Source organism: Lytechinus variegatus, chromosome 4 (genome assembly GCF_018143015.1).
Source record: "Lytechinus variegatus isolate NC3 chromosome 4, Lvar_3.0, whole genome shotgun sequence".
Taxonomy (NCBI): Eukaryota; Metazoa; Echinodermata; class Echinoidea; order Temnopleuroida; family Toxopneustidae; genus Lytechinus; species Lytechinus variegatus.
In genome coordinates this window covers 7,447,151-7,464,243 of record NC_054743.1, presented here as the reverse complement: position 1 = coordinate 7,464,243, position 17,093 = coordinate 7,447,151, and the positions used below count along the sequence as shown (strand labels likewise).

Genomic DNA, 17,093 nt, shown 5'->3' with positions numbered 1-17,093 from the left:
TGCACAATGTACTTGACAAACTGTGAAATACCAGTCGTTCGTGGAAGCATTGTTGTTTTTTGTGGATGTAAATGAAAACGACAATTCAAAAGAATATATGAATAATCAAGACATCAAAGTTGGTGCTTATCTCATTAGATTTTAAAGCACCATGTCACTTTAGTACAAATGACCTTCTTCTGATCATGCGTAGAATCTTTTGATCATGCGCAGAAAGGAACTACGAACTGGCTTATAGGAGTGCTTGTTGTATAGGCCCCTATAGGCCTATAACGTATTCACAAATCTGATGAATCAGCGCATACCCTGGCGCATGCTCCATTCTTATTCAAATTAGGTGAACATCGTTGAGTCTTGGTGAAGTTTGAACACTAACCATTCATTTAGTCATCTTCACATAAGTACATATTGATTACTCGATCTGTATTTGATATCCGTGGGTTCACTGCATCACGCACAAATCTTTCGCCTTTTACTAAAGATTTCCGTGCAGAGGACCAATAAGATCGGAATTTAATAATTTCTTTCTGTCTTGTCTTTTGATGAGGCTCATAATATCTATGCAAAGAAAACAAGAAATAAAACAGTTCGAAGATATAAAATAATTCAAGTTCCTTTCTGAATTACTGCTAGATTGCTCCTGTCGGGGCCTCGGAGGCGGTGAGGTGGTGGATTGTTTTGTTTATTTTTTTGATATCAAATAACTTCGATGTGTATGACGTTTTATATTATAATAATTATGAAGGAACTGTGGATGTTTAACAATATCATATTTCCAGAACCCCTTTTTGTGAAATTAAGTGATTTATATATATATATATATATATTTTTTTATTTTGCATCAAATTTTTAATGAAAGACGTACCTTCTAGCAGTTTTTACGTTTGTCTTTATTTTTTTATTTAGATCGACCTACTGTTGTTTCGGCCTTGATCTCTCGGGTATGCCAGATACACACCGCCCTCTATAATATCAGTGAATTGATACTGTTGGCGCGGAAACAATTAGATCTGAGATTGAGATCATTTATAATATCTTTCTTTTTTTTTCAATTCATTTCAATTCAATTCTTTTATTTCATTTCCATGATTTTGCATGATTACGCCCTATCAAAAGACAAAGCAAAAATAAATTATTAAATGCCGGTCTTATAAGCCCTCTGCGCGGCATTTTTTTTAGTAAAATCCGAAAGATATGTGAGTGATGCAGGAACAGATACAGAGCAAAGATCGGGAAATTGAAATATAAGTTAGACATAAGATGAGCATTTAGTTTATGGTTTGTGTATATTAACAGAAAGGTATATGGTCTTATATCGCCATTAAAAAATGTACTTAACATATGAAAAGTAGATATTTTCTGTAAAATCTTTTCTATTAAAATCTCTTTCCATTTGAATGAATTTATCGAATGGTTGTGCTTCAGTTTTAGACCCGTATACATGGTATAGGAGTGCTTGTTGTATAGGCATATATAACGTATTCATTAATCTGATGAATCAGCACATACCCTGGCGCATGCTCTATTCTTATTCAAATTAGGTGAACATCGTTGAGTCTTGGTGAAGTTTGAACACTAACCATTCATTCAGTCATCTTTACATCACTACATCTTGATTCTCAGATCTTTAGTTGATATCCGTGGGTTCACTGCATCACGCACAAATCTTTCGCCTTTTACTAAAGATTTCCGTGCAGAGGACCAATAAGATCGGAATTTAATAATTTCTTTCTGCCTTGTCTTTCGACGAGGCTCATTATATCTATGCAAAGAAAAGAAATACGGAATGAAACACGAGATATCAAGTAATTCATGTTTCTTTATGAGTATCCGCTAAATTTCTCTTTTTGGCGCCTTGGAGGATGAGGGAGGGGGTTAATATTTTACTTTATCTAATCTATAGTATTTATATTATCTTAATTAGTTTAGTCAATCAACGGAGTATCATGCATGATAACGATTGAGAGTATGTATATCTTCGCGAAAATATGACCAAGAACAAAAGAATGTGAGAGAATTTCAAACTTTTGTTTATAAGCCTACTATATTATGCGCAAAAGCAAAACTTGAGTGGTGGTATATCGCATGAAGAACCCGATTATGTCACTCGTGGCTTTTTTGGGGAAGGGTAATTGTATAAAACAGGGGCCGCGGAACGGCTTTCAAAGTGGGGGACTGACCATGCTAAAAATCACAATCATATTGCCATTTTTTTTTACACGGTTTTGGAAAAAAGTGGCGGGGTTCAGCGGCCCCTGTAAAATAACGATATGATATTTAATTTTCCCTTTATATTGATGTAAAACCCGTTTCATTTAACATGTAGAATTGTGATATCATTTGCAGTTTCTTTGTTCTTCTAATTCTCTGGAAACAGTACAGACCACCGACTCGTGTATCGTGTATTGCTTGTTATCGAATAACTTCGATGTGTATGACTGTGTATTGTAATAATTTTGAAGGAACTCTGGGTGTTTAACAATATCACATTTTCATAACTCCTTTTTGTGAATATAAGCGTCACACTTTTTTAAATCTGCATCCAATTTTTAGAAAAAGGCGTACCTTTTAGCAGTTTTTACATTTGTCTTTATTTTTTAATTTAGATCGACCTACTGTTGTGTTGGACACGATCTCTCGGGTATGCCAGATACACACCGCCCTCTATAACATGTATAATATCAGAGAATTGAAACTCTTCAAGTTGGCGCGGAAACAAGATCTGAGATTGAAATCATTTATTATATATAATAATAATAATAATAATGAGACTTGTAAAGCGCCAAATCCATTCTATAGATGCTCAAGGCGCATAAAGAGCTAAGAGTTAAATAGCAAATTTTTTATAAGATTTTTTGAAAGTTTCGACAAAGGTACATTTTTTGTCTTCAGGAGGCTATTCCACAAAGTGGGGCATGCAAAAGCAAATGATCTTTCCCCCAAGTTTTTGAAACTATCGGAATGACATTTCGGAATATATTTCTTTGCATGATTACGCCCTTTAAAAAAGACAAGGCAAAACTAAATTATTAAATTCCGGTCTAATAAGTCCTCTGCACGGAATTTTTTAGTAAAAGGCGAAAGAACTGTGAGTGATGATTCGACGTGGTAAAGTATGAAAAAAGCATGGAACATTATTTCCGTTTATTGTATCAATGTACATTTTGAAAGAAAAAAAAACCGTACTAAAGTACTTTGGCAGGGACTATCAAGACTATAATAATTTTCTGTAGAAGAGGTGATATTTATTTCAATAATTTGTTCTCTTTAGTTGTTTATACAGTCACTTCTTCAAACATAGAATATAAATGATATGTTTTTAAATGGAAAATATACAGATAGAAAAAAAAATAAAACAAGCAAACAAATATCACTATAACTGTATAAATTATGTACACATAAAACAACTGAGAGGTTTATAAGAACCTGTACGAAGTTTAGTTCCAGTTAGAAATAAACTTCCTATGCATAATTGGAATGGCATAATCATATATCACACTAGGTAATCTTGGTAATTCACATTACGTTCATGTTATGTTGATAATGTCAATCGTTACCAAAAATAATCAGTTGTAATCAAAGTTCTCTTCTTTGACGCTTTCACTTGCGACAAAGCGTCCCGCAAGGCGTTTGTCTAAATGTTGATATGTAACTCCATACGATGTCTTTTGCTTCTTTCGTGGTTGCGATGTAGAGTAATGGTTGAAGCCAACCACTTACTCCACCCATTATCTGTGCAGTTTCCATCCTTTCAAAGGTCAATGTACTCCTAACAAGCCAAGGGAACCAACAAACATGGAAGGATACGGTCAGTATCAATATAGTAAGAGTACCTTTCCCTGGTAAATTCCAAGGTCGAGGTCGTCCTCGTTCTCGATCGTCAGTGGGGCCATCGTTCCTCCCTGCTTCGATTCGGTGCTTGTGTTGACAAGCCACGCTTAGGATAGCAAAGTTTGTTGCAGTAGTTATGACAATGGTCACTGCAACAGGTGCAATGAATGAGATATTTAAGGCGATACCAACACCAAAGGAAATGGTGTCGTTTTGATGCAACAAAAAGGCGGGGCACATATCGCTAAAAAATCTTGAGAATTGGTTCGGCCACGGAAGTAAAGGAATGCAGCATAGAATAGGCGCTAGAATAATGAAAAATATTGCAACCCTCACTTTTAGCGGCGTCAAAATAAGATGGTACCGTAGAGGGCGTCTTATGAGGATTAGTTTGCAGATGCTGATGAAACTGTAGCAGAACATCTGTGCGAATAGGCTTGAAATTGTAAGGAAAGGGAAAACGGCATTCAAAATTTGACATGACTTTTCATCACTGGCATACCAGTACCAGCCAATACACCAACTACTTAATGAAATGCTTAAAATCATTTGAATATAACCGGATAATTGATAAAGTATGCGGGAGGTTTCATTTATAACTTCTTGTCGGTGTAAGACGAAAATCACAAATGCGTTGATTGGCAGCGCCAGTCCTGTGTTGATAAAACTGCAGATGGATACTGGATGGGAAAAATGGATTTCTGTTGAATTGGCCATCGTTCCTGAAAGAGATAACTGTGCTTGTGATGGAGATTATACACAGGCAATATTTGTCAAACGTCAAATATCAAAAGTTCATTAGTGTAAAAAGTTCATCACATTGGACCTATGGCAGTTGGTGGTCAGAGAAGTATGTTCTATTTGGTTTCCCCAAGATGTGAATTTTCCATATCCTGTCAAATTTAGTTTAATGTCTATCTAGGGTCGTCTTTAGAAGCTGTTTCCTCGAAAATTTCATAGTTACATGACCAACATAAATCTCAAACTGAGGTGTATAATCATCAGTGGGGTCAAGCGGTATTTTAGGTCAGTTCTTTTGATCTCTCGGTCTCCTTCGTCTTTTAGCAAAATCAAAAAAAGAGTCATTTGAAGATGTCCAAAGAAACGAAGCACTGTATGTTAATTTAGAAGTTCAGATATAGAGTTCTCACAAATGATAAAATATTCAGGTCATCTTCCAAAAGAGATGATGAATCAGCGTTGTCGTTGTAAATACCACGTACTTGATGACATGAAACAGAAGAGACCAAAACGTACTTTGGGAGCATATCTGTTATCATCCCTGTTAGCATGGTTAGACGAGACCTTTTTACTGCTTTCATTGTCATGATTGTGCAAGTAAATTAGAGGACGGCGCTACAGTTGAAGCATCTACTCAGCGTCAGTAATTACTTTTATCATTTGCCGTGATTGCACGCTTGCACCAACATCAATATACCTGTCAATGATTTTAAAAAATATGCCAAAATGGTTTCAAGAGCAATTAATGATGGCAGGTGATTGACGTAACTATGGCGATGATCAGGATGATAAGGGTAGGTCTATAAATAATTGCGATCTCTATAGTGTTCGGTTTACCCCAAACATGCCAAAATTGGGTTAGACTTTACAAAACCGATTTCAACACACACACTAATAAATTTTGTATGTGCTCTATTTTTGTTTTTATGATGAATGGAAAAATTCTATCAAATAAAAAAAAAATAATAATCATGCTCCTGTCATACAATAACTGTTACATTTTTTTCATTAACAATGAATATCATAATTAATGACTGCTATATCAATGATATCAATGAAATAATCTGTTGAACTAAACTAGATTTAGAGTGATATTTACAATGACGGTATGACGGGGCAAGTCTAATTAAAAGTTTGATTAATGCAATATCCTTCAGTTAGCTATAAAGTGACTTTAAAATCCTAATTTCGTTAAGTAGCTTTTGACGATGTCTTTTGCTTCTTTGGTTGTGATGAGAAAGAGGAGAGGCTGAAGCCAACCACCCACACCACCTGTTATTTGTATTATATCCCTCATATATTTATACTGTAGTATCATTCCCAAAGGCCAGGAAATCCAACAAGCATAGAACGAAATTGTGAGCGTAAAAATCGTGGCTACACCCTTCTTTGGAAACTGCCATCGAAAAATCTTCACCCTTGGTCGTATGCCGCCGTTTCCCGGGGCTACTTGATCGCTAGCTTCAACGCGGCGTTTTTGTTTGCAAATTACTCCCAGGAGAGCAAAGTTGGTAGTGGTGTTTATAACGAGCGCTATGGCAACAGGTGTTAAGAATGAGTATCGTGTGGTATTTCGATTTGATAGGTCTTCCAGTTTCAAAGATTCTGATAAGAGAATGGTCGGGTATTTGCATCGCAAGTCGATAAAATTTGAATAAACATCAAACCATGGTAAGAGTGGAATACAACCAGAAATAGGAACCATAATGACGAAGATCAGTACAATCTTGACACTTATTGATGTCAAAATAAGATGATACCGTAGAGGGCGCCTTATCAGTATGACCTTACAGATGCTGATGAAGCTATAACAGTACATCTGAGCGAATAAAGACGACATTGTTACGAAGGCGAATGTATAATGCGTTATCAGACATGCATTTCCAAGCAATCCTGGAAGATGGTTAGTGAGAGACCAACCGCCCCATGCCAAGCTCAATATCAGCTGAAGATATGAAGATACCTTGTATATCAAACAAGAGTTATTGTCCATCGCTTGTTGACGTTGTAAAACAAAGATCACAAGTATGTTAACGGACAAGGATAGACCCATATTGATGAGGACAATGATTAGCAATGGGTCGTAACTAAAATATGTCAATGAAGTGGTCATATTCTCCATAGCAACGAAGGGTGGTTAGTACTTTCAAAACCAAATATTGGAGGTGACTGATTTAGTTGAAGCAAGGAGATAAAGGGTTGGTACAGTACTGTTTCAAATACAGTCATGGTCTACAGTCTTTATATTCATTTATCTAAACTTATTTCTGCCTTGACTTCACGAGCCATGTTAGCCTTTGGCCATTGGTGATGTATAAAAAGTACTAAAACCAAATCAACCCGATCGAATCAAATTTACGAAATAGATTACGAATTATTAAGCTATTTAGAGGAGGATTAAAGTTGGATCAATTTGGCAGGTCGCTTGGCGTCAACAGATTCATCGTTTGTGTTTTTTTCAACATCCATTTTGTCTATACAGCACAAAGATCATACAGACATAGCATACGGTCGGTGACAAAAGGCTTCATTATCACAATGTCCACTTATATATATATCTTGTGTGGTGTCGACAACAGAACATAGTTGTAGCAAGTATAGTCCATTGCAATTAAGCAACAATAAGAATAAGCATCCAATGCATGTCGAGGAGTATGTCGTCAGTACGGTATCTTACTTCCGAAACCGTTATCCAAATGGAAATTGAGATGTGAACATAATTTTTCTCCAGTACAAAGAAGATGAAAAAGAAAAGGTCAGCTGTCGAACCACAAGGCGCGATGTCTTTACAGTAGGAGAAGTTTGAGGCATGCAGGCCTACCTTGTGAGCATGTTCATCGAAGAGGATGTGATTTAAATCAGTTCTCTGATGTTGCGTTTCTGTTATCACGAAAAGACGGATTTTAAAATTGTGTTTGTGTATGTGTCCAGAACATCAATCATCTGTGCTAAAATTAACGAGTACCTCGCATAATCATATTGCATCAATCTAATCCTTGGAGCGCTATGATTGATTAGTTGTGCTGCCTGGAGTGCGAACAACTAGTGCTTTAGATGATGAGATCCCCCCCCCCCCCCGAAAATAAGGTTGTAGCATACACGAGCAGTGGAATGATTCTGAAAGTCGGAGGAGGGGGGGGGTGTAAATCAAAGGTGAGGGCTGCCAATGAACGTAAATCACAATCAGATGTTAATTTAATGTGTTTTCTAAATAAGTCGGTACTGAACTACTGACACACCGGGAGCCCCCCCCCCCCCCCTCCCTTGTTCCCCTGCCCCTGACAAAAGTCACATGACTTATTATTAACCACACTGCTTCACTTCTAGCTCAGAGACCGAAATGCCGTAATTGTCGTGTGTAGTGAATATAATGAAAACCGTTTTCACAGCAAAGAGAAATTGTCGAGTTTTGACATAGATAACATACATAACAAACGATACACATGACACCTTTTCTGTTGTCGTCTGTGGAACCTTTAATCACTGATAGTATTTGAACATGTTGCACAATCAAAAAAAAAGGAAAATAAATCAGTTTTGGCATACGATCCATTTAATAGGATTTCACATCATATTATATTTACACGATTTATTAGTAGGGTAAAACGTAATTATGTCGGATGAGAAAACAGTCATCACTTGATGTAAAAGGGCAAATGGTTGTCATGCAATTAAGTTGCAATAACGGTGGCATCATGATGCATTATCTGTCAGGGATTAGCCATTGACTCATTATTGGCTCTCTCAATCTCTCGTCCAGCACATGCCACCCCCTAATAAAGAGGGACGTTTAAACTTCATTTTCGTTTCTTCTTTTTCTTATGTTTTCCTTGTTGAGTTTTTCCAGATTTGTTGATACTGCAGCACTCCAAAGTATCAAACCCTGCATTAGTAAACAATTTAATCATCAGATTATTGGGTTTGTGATTCTTTAGAATGGTTAGCAGATCATTTTATTTCTATATCTGATTTTTTAAAAAGGGGAAATTTAAATTACATTTATCATAATATAAAATAAATATAAAAATAATGAGAACGGGAAACAGAAATTCCTGGCATATCAAATTAATTCCAAAGGGTGGTTAGATTGACATAGAATATTAATTTTAAAAACTCTCAAAAACATTGATATTACAGAAAACTTCAACATTCAAAATTAAACAAGACATGTCAATTGCAATGATTATCAAGGGCATTTATTTACAAATATTGTAAATATCGATAATGATAAAAGTTAATTATATGTGGTTTTACATTCAAAGCAATCTAAACCGGAGATTGTAGAGTGTCAATAGAATATATAGCAAAGTCAATGTATCTGAAAACAACTGAAGATAAATATTATAGACATACAGTGGTACTAAAAAAAATAGTGAACCCACTAGAAAATGGATATTTCAAGTGTTCAAGTTCTGATATGTTTTGTATAATTATTTGTGAAGTCAGGTGAAAGAATATTGCATTCAATAAAGATTGTTTTTTCTGTGCTCACTGAATAGTGTAGTGTCGTTGTCTACAATCAACGCTCGCATGATGGAGTGCATGTTCTTGTAGGGTTCACTATCTTATCAGCACCATCGTATTTTATGAGATTCCTTTTGATAATTCGACTCTTCTGATGGCCAATATTTGAAATTCTTAGAACTGTAGAATTAGGTCTATGATTTTGATACGCCATGTGAATTCACTTTATGGTGTATAACTTTGGTGGGAGTTATTCTTGATTAAATTCTGTTGATTCTTTTCGGGCATATCACATGAGACATGTCCGGATGGTCGTTTCTCGCCGCTCGTGAATTTTATCAGTTAGGGAATGAATATCAGCCTCAGTGGATAGATGGAAAATGTACAGATCCACATATCTTACCAAATGATATTTAGTGCAGGGACATGATAGTCTGTTTTAAACTCCGGCCATTCTCAGCTAGGCCTATACTTGTTGGGCCTATCAACGATCTATACTCCGATAATTCTATGGCGTTTATTACACATCAGAGCCAATTTCAGTTTCAGGAAGTAGTTCCGGACAATCCGCTTGGCTTCTTTGGTTGTACAGATGTACAGTAACGGCTGAAGCCATCCACTTACTCCTCCTGATATCACAGCCAAGGAAAATCCCCAATCAGTAAAGGCCATCAACCAAGGGAACCAGCAGGCATGGAATGAGATCGACAATGTCAGCACGGTACATACTCCTTTACTAGCCTGCATCCAACGTCCAATTCGTTTACGAAGACATGGTAGAGGAGCTCCATTGTTATCATTCGCTGTCGTCGTTACGTCCAGACGACGTCGATGCTTGTAGATTACTCTTAAGATAGTGATGTTGGTTACGGTAGTTATGAAGAGAGCGGTAATAACTGGAGCTTTGACGATGATTTCAACTAACCACACCCTATCAAATGATATCTCGCAATTTGAGACATAGGAATGGAACTTCATATTGGGCCACGGCAACAGCGGAATACAGATCAAAACAGCTACAAAGACAATGATGAAAAGGATCACTTTGACCCTTTTAAGGGTTAGCATGATGTGGTATTTCAATGGTCTGGTGATAAACAAGAGCTTGCAAATACTTATGAAACTGTAGCAGAAGAGTTGTGCAAAGAAAGTGGACAGTGTTACGTATGGGAAAATATATGAATGAAGTCTGCACGACTCTGCATCATTGACGATGTATTTGCCAAAGTCCCAACCGCCCCAAGTAACGCTTAGGATCATTTGGAGAACGGTGCAAACTCGATGCATAAGTCGGGTATCCTCTTCTATAGTTTGCTGAAGATGCAAGATGCGAAGAAGCAGTGAGTTAGCGAGTAAAGACAATCCGATGTTGGTTAATGAGAGAACAGCCACTGGGAAGGATGTTGCTGATAGTGTGGAGTTAAATCCCTCAATGTTGATGGAAGAAAGAGTATTACTATAGTCACCATTATTATAGTCATCGAAAAATGAAGAGGATGATTTCTCCCCTAAATTGGCGATTGGACCATCAGCGCTATATGACATACTGACAATTGGTTCGGCCTTTTCGTGAATATGAATGTACTTGTTTAGAATATATATATTAACGAGAAAGAACAATCTATTAAAAAGTGACACACATATTGAAGAGTCCGAATGGTTTTAAAACAAGTCCCAATTCCACTACATGCAGTTCCTCAGCTCTTGTATTCCCGATTTAGTTGGATGATTTTTATAGATGTCGGAAGGGAATGTATGATTATAATGTTTTATCTCCTTAGCTGCCTTTTTTCTGAATAAGAGTATAATTCTGATGTTCTTTCAAAGTGTCCCGTTATCCCTTGCCAGCTTGCAGCAATAATCACGGGAGGCAAATCAAACGGTGGTTTAACTTAAAAAAAAAAAAAAAAGATGTGACATAAAAAGACCAGCTCACCTTTTTATTCATTTTTGTTACATTATGCCCCCTCCTTAACTGCTAATAAATAGTAAGTGATGTGCTTCTATGATGAATAGCTGTTTAGCGATAATGGTTAATTTTACTGCCCGAGGTGTCCCGCGCTCTTTTGAAAGTCCTAATTGTCGCCATTAGAAATAAAAGGGATGCTTTACGTTTAAACCTTAATCATAATAGCGACAAATTGACTCTACGACATGCGTCGTGTTGTATATAAATTTTGTAACGGGCTCGCCAACCCGCTATCATTTAGTTTGATGACTTATGCAGTTAGAATATACTTTTTTCTAAGAAATATACATATACCTGTTCACCTCGTGGCGTAAACAAATCATTAACCCAATTACATCCCAGATTGCAATCGTCTGATTAGAACCAACACTTATTTTAATTGGTGATGCATTCGATTCACTTTCTAATATACATTTGGGCGATTCCTGTTCAAGTCATCGATCATCAATACTGCTGTCGGGTTTTGTTTTTGTTTGTGTGGAAATGCTTAATTTCTATGAAAAAACACCGAAATGCATGTCATTTGATATTTATTTCTAATAGTGATGCTCGACAACATCTGTGTCGGTTTCAACATGACAAAAGACATAAACTGATAAATCCCGAAATTGCAAATTAAAGTTCATACTTGAACAAGGTAAATTAAAAATGAAATTATTCATCTAAATCATAATGCAAGAAAAATCACAAGGACATGACAGCTTACAATTCGCCCCTCACGCCTGTAATTTAAGCATTCAAACATATGAGCGATTCCCGTGATTACTCTCGATTTTCTTTTCATATTATTACTATTCATGAACACTCATCATTGAACCAAACGAGACTGTTCGGGGTTCGTGTGGCACCAAGATCTTGATTACATTGCCAATCAAATAGGGAGGATATCCATAGAAACAGTGTTCTCACCATTTATATACTTATAACTTTCTTGTGTTTTTATTTTTTATCAAATTTTACTCAAACTTTCTTCCATCCCATTGAATAAGATCGATTTTTTTCTGCGTTCACACAAGCCAATTAATTTCAAGAAGTTTTTTTTTGTTTACTCTTAATTTTGATATACTCAAAATATACCCGTTGAGTTGATCATTTCCATCTCGGTATTTTGAAAACTTCTTGTACGACGCCTTTTGGGAAGATCTCTCTGTAAATATCTAGTGTTTCATCGGTTCTGCCAAAATTAATTTTCTTGAGGTTGTTGTAGACACGTGTTTGTAAACTTGACATTGAGATATCTGTCGTGATTTCATTCTAATACTTTAGACGTAGGCCTACATTAGGTCTATCTTTAGGGGAAATTTTGCAATCTTATGCAATCTTATTGACTATTCAAGCGTGTCCTTGATTTCGGTTAAAATTCGTGCGCAATGGGGTTCTACAATAGGCATATCATAAATGGTTTGGCAAAGGTCTTTAACAACATGATTACAATGTTTGAATGTCGTCACATTTAGCATATGGTCTCCAAGTAAAGTAATATATCAAATTATTTTAGTGCTATTCATATTGTTGGTCATGGCGAAACAAGTTTTCCAATGCTCTTTGTAACTTTTGAAAAAGCGCTTAATAAGAAGGAATTATTATTATTATTAATGCAGTTGCACACACGGAACAGACATTATATTCCATTATACAATAATCTTGCACATGATGAAGGTCATCTTTAAAAAACCATCAACATTCTTTCCTTGTTTTTTAGATGAGGGTTTGATACTCATTCTCAAGTAAAAGTTGTTTTTCTTCTTTGTCCAAACATTTACAAGTCATATTAAATAAACAATGTAAGTTAAAACTTTCCATACAGGACACAGAGTTCTAGACAATTTTAAAAGAGAAAGAGAGAGACTGAAATTATATATTTTACAGTCTCAAAATAGCCATTTTAATTGCAATAAGATAATGGTGGACAATCTCCTTTGCTTCTTTGGTAGTCAGGATATAAATCAAAGGTTGAAGCCATCCATTTAGTTCAGCCATCATGTTCCCAACATCATCACCCAAGGTAACAACCCAAGGAAACCAACAGATGTAAAATGACATTGTTAGTATAAACACCGTGACCACACCCTTGGCTGGGAAATGCCATCTTCGATAGACCCTGATCTGAGGAGAGCCATCAGTGTGCTCAGTTATCCTTGCTGCTACATCTAGACGATGCTTGTGTTGGCAAATGACTCTCAAGATGACAACATGTATGAGAGTAGAAACTACCAAGACGGTGATCAGAATAACATGGATGAAAACGTCTATAAAGTAAAATAGGCTTGCGTAATCGATTGGTGGTGTTTCGTAGCAATGCCAGGCGTAGTAACTAAGTTTGATATGCGGTAAGGGTAATAAAGGAATAGAACATAAAGTTGATAATAGGACCATGAATACGACAGTGAGTTTTACTTTGAGTGGCGTCAAGAAAATGTGGTAACGTAGAGGGCGCGTTATGAGGAGAAGTTTACAGGCGCTGATGAAACAGTAACAGAAGAGCTGTGAGAATAATACTGTGAACGTCATGAACGAGAAAACGTTCGAAATTGTTTCACAGAAATCCACATTGTCGGAAATGTAAGATAAAACGTCCCAGCTGCACCAGGTCACACTCAAAGTGATCTGAAGAACGGTTGAAACTCTGTATGTTAAACGTGTGGTGTCGTCTATCTTCTGTTGCTGATGCAAGATGACGAGCAGAAACGCGTTTGCAAGCAATGAGAACGGTAGGTTGATGAAAGGTAGAATGACCATAGGGCGATCAAAATGGAATGACGTCAAGTTCAACATCTTCAACCATAATGTTTGAGATCTTACTCCATGAACAATTCAGTTGGTTATCAATTCGATGATAATTTGTGTAATTATAGGATTCAGTTGAAGAAATGCACTTCGGTAAAACGAAGATACCTCAGATAGTTCGTAGATGGGATCGGTGGGGTCACAATATTTGACGTTGTTTTTAATGTTTTTCCTGTAAGAATTCTGTTTATATACCCGTATTTCTATGCCAGAGTTGAAGACAAATAATCCAATCCACTCCTGGACACTACCAAACAGGTTTCAGTAGAGATTATATCAAATCACGTCTTTCCGTATAGATTTATCTAACCTTTTATCCATGAACAGTATTATGGTAACGGCACAAACTTTGCCCCCAGTATCCCGCTCTCTGTTACTGGACTTGTCTTTTTTTCATTATTGTCATCAGATATAAAAGTAGAGACCGAAGATGTAGTATTATCCAAGTGATGCAGTAACAGTAATTATCGTAATGGTTTGGATGCACTATCAGGTAATTTAGGGATTGCCGCTTTCGGTAATTACTAAAGAACTTGGAATCACAAACGCGTTAATGAAGATAATTGAGCACCATCATAGGCACCATAAAGCGTCGGCGGCAGTATAAGGACGTTTCCCCCCCCCCCACACACACACACATCCGCGAAATCATGAGAGCTAAAATTATTGCAAACAAAAAGGCTACGCCCATGACGTAATATCAAGCAGAAGCAGTGAAGGAGTCAGTGCTTTGCAAAAAATAGGTGTTCATTTTTTCGGGGGCGGGGGCCTTTATTGCTTGGTAGCTCAAAATTGCACTTACCATGTCAACAACAACGGTTATATCTACATTACAAAAAAAAATGTGCCGGGGGTCCGAATTTCATACAAATGTAATCTTTGTAACTCTATACTGGTACTTTACACCATGTTCTCAATAATTGCGAGAAAATGTTCGACCGAGTACCTGGCAACATACACACAATACTCATAAACACCAAACCTACCTGAAGCAATACCAATTTTATGTTGGTTTATGCAGACATCGAAGGGAAAAGCATTAATGGCGGCACCATACCACCACACTATAGTCCTACACCACACTATAGTCCTACACCACACATATACCACCCCAACAAAAAACAGATTTGCTGCATTGACAGCAATGATAAACCAACACCATCATCAAATTTACAAATACCATTCGAAACATATTGAAAACGCACTCCAACGTTAAAGGGGTACTCCAGGCTAAAAATAATATAATTTGAACTTTTCAAAAAATTAGACAAACAAAATACTGAAAAATTGTTCGAAATCGGACAAGGAATAACAAAGTTATGGCATTTTTAAGATTTGCATTATTCCGGTAAAACAGTTCTAGGCATGTCTTCATTAATATTCAATGAGCAAACTGACGATGTAATATCCCCACATGTTCTTTTTTTATTACATGAAATAAGGTTTATTCAAATTATTTTCGTCAAGAACCAGAAATAACAACTGATTAAGTGCATTAGATATTCATTGCTGAAACATAATTCATTATAAGCGAGACATAATATCATTCATATATGTGTGAAAAACTGAAACAATAATGATTTCATGTAATAATAAGAAAAGGGAAAGTGTGGATGTGACATCATCAGCCCATCTAATGAACATGGTTTATTTCCAATTCGTCTAATGCCAATTCGTCCAATTGCCAACTCGTCTACTACCATTTGGTCTATCATCAGTTCTTCTACTCGGTCTACTGTCATTTAGTCTTATGCCATTCCGTGCAATAACCAGTTGGTCCAATAGCCATTTAGTTCACATGCCATTTGGTCTAATTAACCTTAAGTGGTAAATTGTGCAAAATGAATGAAAACAAAATGGGTATTAGATCAACTGGCTATTTGACGAAATGGTAATAGACGAAATGACGATTAGATGAAGTGATCATTGGACCAAATGGTTGTTAGATGAAATGTTGATGGACGGAATGGTATAAATGAAGGTAGACCATGTGGCAATTGGCAATTTACGATGAAAATAGAACTGTTTTCACAATATATTGCTTAATTGTAAAATTCAATAAATTTGCTATTTGTCATCAGATTTTGATGAAAATTTCAGCATTTTGCTCTGTGAATTTTACTCTATTCTTGTATTTATAAATATTTTCAGTCCGGAGCATCCCTTTAACACGACATACACGCGGCAGGCCTCATACACGACATCACGGCAACAGGTTGGAAGAGCGATCTCATATACATTTTAATAGGTTCACGCGGTCTAATCAGGGGCGTAAACGGGGGGAGGGGTTACAGGTGTTCTACCCCCCCCCTCCCCCCTCCCAAAAAATGTTGAAAATGATTTTTTTTTATTACTTTTGTTTTATTTTATTCATTTATTTTTTTTTGGGGGGGTGGGGGCTCGTCAAACTTTTTGGGGTGTACGAATTTCAGCTTGAACCCCCCCCCTTCAAAAAATCCTACGTACGCCACTGGGTCTAATAACCACTAAAATACACAACGCATGAAAGAAATACTCAAACTCAGCATGTCCACATGTTTTTAGGGACCAAACAGTTAAAGGGGAAGTTCACCCTGAAGAAAAGTTTGTTGTAAAAATAGCAGAAAAAATAATAAAAAATATTGGTGAAGGTTTGAGGAAAATCCGTTAAAGATTAAGAAAGTTATTAGAATTCAAAGTTTTGGATTTGTGACGTCATATGCGAGCAGCATTCCTACATAGCGAATGGTAAAAAATCAATGAATTTCAAATTTTGTATGGTTCCTGATGACTTTATTTTGTTTTCTATCTATGATCGGGTGTGAAATGATTTGTCTATTGATATACAAAAGGCGCTGTAAAAACCATTTTCAATTTTCTGAGAAAATGACATTTCATTGATTTTTTTACCATTCGCTATGTAGGAATGCTGCTCGCATATGACGTCACAAATCCAAAACTTTTAATTCTAATAACTTTCTTAATCTTTGACGGATTATCCTCAAACCTTCACCAATATTTTTTATTAATTTTTCTGCTATTTTTACAATAAACTTTTCTTCAGGGTAAACTTCCCCTTTAAGACTGTTCTGTTTAATTCTTATGTAATATTTCAAGGCAGGTGTGAGCCATCATGGCAGACTAATCAATTTATAAAAGATTTTTGTAAGCATCATACAGTGGAATTGTACAATCAGATAATGTTAAATAAATTTACTGTTCATTAGATAGCACGTTTTGAATATATCAACCCATATTTAAAACCCTGTCATCCAACATGCCACAATAAATTTATGCAATTTTAGAAAGAGATTTAGTTAAT

The 17,093-nt window shown here is 36.2% G+C and overlaps 2 non-coding genes and 1 pseudogene across 2 annotated transcripts; 2 read left to right on the top strand and 1 right to left on the bottom strand.

Annotated features, from left to right (window-relative positions):
• The first annotated feature begins 431 nt into the window (after positions 1-431).
• Positions 432-548, top strand: LOC121414563. Its single transcript, XR_005969874.1, has one exon. It is a non-coding gene; the product is annotated as a U5 spliceosomal RNA (small nuclear RNA).
• Positions 549-1,635: 1,087 nt separating this feature from the next.
• Positions 1,636-1,754, top strand: LOC121414560. Its single transcript, XR_005969871.1, has one exon. It is a non-coding gene; the product is annotated as a U5 spliceosomal RNA (small nuclear RNA).
• A 1,240-nt stretch (positions 1,755-2,994) lies between these two features.
• LOC121414577 lies at positions 2,995-3,134 on the bottom strand (annotated as a pseudogene).
• Positions 3,135-17,093: the final 13,959 nt, after the last annotated feature.